The sequence below is a fragment of the Malus domestica genome, chromosome 17 (genome assembly GCF_042453785.1).
Source record: "Malus domestica chromosome 17, GDT2T_hap1".
NCBI lineage: Eukaryota > Viridiplantae > Streptophyta > Magnoliopsida > Rosales > Rosaceae > Malus > Malus domestica.
This window is the reverse complement of record NC_091677.1, coordinates 20,710,740-20,716,209: the sequence shown is the minus strand read 5'-3', so window position 1 is coordinate 20,716,209 and position 5,470 is coordinate 20,710,740.

The following is a 5,470-nucleotide window of genomic DNA, read 5'->3' as shown; positions in this document are numbered from 1 at the left end:
GTAGGCAACGAGGATAGCTATATATCGTATCATCGTGAGGCTATTCTTGAACCCCTTCACGCACTAAGCATGGTGGGAAGAACTTAACTAAGTGCAATGGAACCAATATCATATCATTGTGAGGTTACATTCTCTAGAGGCCAAATAAGATGGGTACTTGCATTAGTTGCAAATGAGTAAGCGTACTCTCTCATTATTATTGTTGCTAGCCATATATCGTATCATCGTGAGGTGGGCTTGGTAATAGTGAGCCTCCCATAACCTACTAAGAGTTTCATCCAAAACTCTCGAATTCCAATGAGGGATATGGAATTTGCCAAAAATAGTGGGTGATGCTATTTGATTTAAAGACCCGAATCAAATGGCTTAAAATCAATCAATTTATATACGTTATGTATTTGTTTACCAATATATTTGCAAACGCTATCCAACACTTGACAAATAAAAGCCGAACGTTTAGTTTACGGACTTGGTACTACAAAACCATAGATTGTCTTTAATGGCTTGTAAATGTACCTAAGTAGTCTCATCCTCACAATCTTCCTATTGATAATGTATCATTAGAAGAATATGTTAGAAAAGGTCTATCATAGAGAGGACAACACTTTTAATGTCATAATTCTTCAATTACAAATTGTTGTATGAAGAAATAGGAGTTGCTTTGAACAACCCTTAGTCAATGCAAACACTTAGTGCTTGTTTCTTTGTTAAATGAACAAAGAACTTGAGAAGAAAGCACAAAGGCATGGACACTTAATGTGCCATGATTCTTCACTTGCAAATTGTTGTATGAAGAAATGAGAGTTGCCTTGTACAACTCTTGAAAGTTTGTAATTATGTTTAGAACATAATGGTTGGTTGACAAAAATAGTCCATTAACATGGACTTATGATGATTTTGAATCATTGAGTGTTGAAGTGTTAAACCACTTAACGAGACGGAAACTAGGCAAGGACTTCACCTTTGTTTCCCCTATCCTAATGGTTCACTAAGTTTATGGTAAACTATGTAGTGAACAATAACCACATACTCTCCAAATTGTTTGATGTGTATAACACAATTGAAAAAGGTTTCAAGAGAGATAGTGGGAGTTTAGGGACCATGACTAATGTAGTCAAAGGTGAAACTCAAATAAAGAAGATAAATAACTCCAAGGGAACAAACTTTCTTTATGAAAGGATGGACATTGGAAGGGGTATTTGCAAGAAATGTCTTGCAAGTGTCAAGAACACACCTTTCGAAGGTGTTGTAAAATGTTCTTGAAAAGTTCAAAACAGTTGGTTCTTCTACTTGAATGTATGATTCCGTATTAGTAACTATATTTTACAAATGGTTGTAAAAGTGTGACTAATAAGAAGTAGAAGATATATGAGAGAAGAAAAGGTGCTTCACATACGGAACATGAATAAGATATAGATCTCTGCGAAAGCAGATAGTACTTACTTCCTCATATGAACTACCAAAGAAATTGGATTATAGTAATCTAATTGATTGTCTCTATAGTAGAGATGATATGGTAATGTTAACTGTTTAGAATATAATGATGCTTAAAACCCAAAAGGTTGCAAGGTAGTGACTAATCCCAACTAAATTGTGATACCTCTAAAACATAAGTTACGAGTTGGTGAAACAAGGATGTTTTGGATCGTTAGATCCGGATCCAATACCTTCTTGTTAAAATTGTATAGAGGCGAAATGTTCGAATCTTTATTCTTTTGGAAAGAAGAAAGAATCACAAAGTTGTTGAGGTTAATTCACTTAGATGTTAGTGGCACTTGTCCACAACATAATACTACTCATGTTATATGACATTCACCGAAGATCACTCTCGGTTGGACTATAGTTTATTTTGAATAAACACAAGTCCGAATACTTTGCAAAAGGTTTCAAAGAATTCAAGAAATGTAAATAGATGAGTAAGATATCTAAAGTATTTACCTCCTTAGATTTGATCCAAGGAAAGGTAACACTTTAGATGAGTTTCCTTGAAAGATATCAAGGAAAATAGCATCATAAGATAATGTATTTCTCCATTAGGAGAAGAACGAACTTGAATAAGATTTAGTTCGTTAAATGTTATCTATTACCCATATATAGGATATATACTTCTAAAACAATATGATTGTCGATGAGAAGATCTTCCAATATTTTCATGACTCCATAAGATGTAGTTGGAAAGAAAGACAAATCTTAAGCATGTTAAAGATTTGGGGTTGTGTGCTAACAAGCAATATTTGTTTGATAATAATCTTGTAGGATATCCTTAAAATAACTTTTGGAAATCGCTTCTATAAACCAACTAACAAATGTTGTTTTGTTGGGTAGTTCATTGTAATTCTACAATGTGATTTGCCTAAAAGCAAATGAACGAGAGATAGAACTCAAAGAATGGGTTCTTTGAGAGACAAGATAGTAATCAACAAATATAACAACCTAGTTCCTATACCACAAGCTCCAAGGTAGTCGATAAGAATGAAAATCCTTATGACTACATTGAGTGCATATACGATATATACTCAAGGAAATGGTAAAGTACCATTTGACTCGAAATAATGAAACCTTCATAGCTAATTGGTAGCTTAAGGTAACTACAATCAAAGAGAATGGTTGACTTTGAAGAAACCATCTTTGAGGTAGACTTGGTTTCAATTAATTCGAAGATTGCTAGCTACAACTAAAATGGTGATTCAATGTTTTGACATAATATGGGTTTCCGAAACCATTATTAAGATAGTCTTGATAATATATGTCCAAAACTATAAATCACAAGACATGTAAGTTGTAGAGATCCATCCATCATGGATCTTAGCAAGTTAGTGGGAGCTATTTGCATTTTATAAGGAAAAAAGGATCAAATCGTTTGATTTCTCATCAAGATGTAAATGAATCTTTTGTTTACGAGTTTTACAAAAGATTAGTGGGAGTTAATCATGTTCCTAAAATTTAAGTATATATGAAATATTAATTTTGGAAATGAAAAGAATACTTCTTCGTTAAAGTTATGACTTTAATACATTATATGAAGATAGAATGTATATGGGAGATATAGTCTATATACATGGGATGGAAATATATAATGATATATTTCATGATATAATTGGATTATATCAATCCCTAATAATAGACAATGGATGCTAGGAAGTTTCTCATATGATGATAAACTTCAATAAGAAGGACGATTCTAGTGAGACTAGCAAGTTGCCCTTCTCAAAGGGAACGTACCCTTTGACTCCCATAGAAATAATGCGTAAATTGAATCCTTTATGCATAAGCAGAAAGGTGATTTATGTATTTCATATTGTATGAAAAACATTGATATGAGTTGTACCTAGAACGGTACAAGACGATATCAGTGCAAGCCCAGGATCAGAACCGTGGCAACTGTCAAGTGAGTCCTTAAGTATTTAAGAAATACTTAAGGATAGATTCCTCAAAGAATGAGGAAGAATTAGAGTAACGTAATGGAAGCGTAAATGTATTAGATTATGAATCTGATCCATCATTGGATGTTTCTTCATTATGAATGAAGAGATAAACAAATATCTCTTTATTATGACTAAAGAGATATTTGGATGGAAACATTAAAGTAATGACTTTAGTGTGTTCCATTATGAATGCAAGATATATTGCCATATAGAAGTTTACAACAATGTTGTTTGGATGGGAAAGTTCATTTATGAACTCTCTATTCGATTCCAACCAGAAAGTGTATGACACTAATGGGGCGATAGCTCAAGCCTGGGAATCAAGGTCTCATCAAGATCCGAACACAAATGAGAGACTGAACCACATGATTGAGAATCATGTATAATGGTGACGTCGTTATTCTCAAGGTTGCTTCTGTGGATAACACATATAGATATCCACTGTCTAGGCCTACTATTCAGCCATTTATGAAATGACTACAGAAGAGGTATCATCAAGATGACCAAGCTGATTGGCTCTAGTGCAAGTGGGAGATTGTTGGAAATGTGCCCTAAAGCCAATCATGTGATGATACTTTACGGACATTTCACATGTTAAACTAATCTAGTTTTACATATAAAGGGCATACATTATTGTTTGAGCCGTCTCATATAAATGTTATATGCTTAAACGATAAAGTCCAAGGAATATGTGATTGGGAGAATGTAATCTAATGAAGTTAGATTCATGAGACCATTCTTTCGTAGACACATCCTAAACGTTCCTGATCATAGGATTGCCAATTGGGCGTTGACAGTCCGTTAAGATCAGTACGTACTATGTCTTCTCTCAGGGAGAGTGATTAGTCTCGAGTCATTGGTGTGTGTGACATCAAGACAAGTACGTAGGTGCTCAATAGAGAATGAGTTCACTGAACGTGATCAACGAAGAGTTCTTATATTCCATGTCACATGAGAACTCATGGTTGGGATAATGCAAAGTAGTCATTTGACCTGAGGCATCACAGTTGTCTTGTGGTTAAGTCCTTGATCTTTGATTATGTCAAAGTCACCCCCTCGGGGTGTCCACGGCATCGTTGGGGTTAAGCCACTTAGCTATGGAGACAAGTGAATGCGCAACAAGGGATCTCTAACCTTCAAACAGTTGAGGGAGAATACTCTATGATATGATTTGGAATCTCTGGCCAGAGTATGAATGAGATTAGGGAATGCGTTCCAAATCACATTCAAGGAAATCATATAAGCACACGAATCACATTGGATAGTAGACATGAATAAATAAACTATCATACCAAACAATGTGGTCAAGAGTATTAGATTAGAGAAGGACCGTATTGCATTTGTAATCCCGAACTGAATAGGTTCTCCACCTCTTCTGATTAGCTTGGGTAACCATGATATGCTGCTAGGTGTCACTCATGGTTTGTGGAAGCCCTAAACGTGTGTAATCACTAAAGGGAGAATTGAAAATAGTTTCAATTCACAATCGATGTAAAATGGTTTTAATCGCCCACTACCTCGCTAAAAGGAACCTAATGGATCGCACACCGTAAAAGGTAGAGATTGGAGATTAAACGGAAATGAGTAAGAATGATTAAATGGTTTAATCATTTATTTATGGCAAGGATTAATTAATATGTTAATTAATCAAACGAATAAGTTCGTTAAAGACTTCGGGATAGTTTTGGACCTTAAGGCCCAATGGGCTTCGAACGTCAAGCCCATTAACTTAAGTTGTATGACAATTTAATGAATAAAGATTCATTAAAGCCCAAAAGCCCAAACATCCCTAAATGGCCGGCCATATTAGATGAATTAGGGTTTTGGTTGTTTAGGTTACTTAAAGAAGTGACTATATAAATGACTTTATAGCCAAAATTCATTAAGGAAAAATTAAGGGTTTATTTTGGGGGAAAATTGGTGAGAATTGTCTCTCCATTTTCTCTCTAAAGAGGCCAACACCTTGGAGGGTACATCTAGCAATCCTACTACTCCAAGGTCACTCATTTCTTCTACAATCAAACCTTGGTGAAGAGACTTAGAGG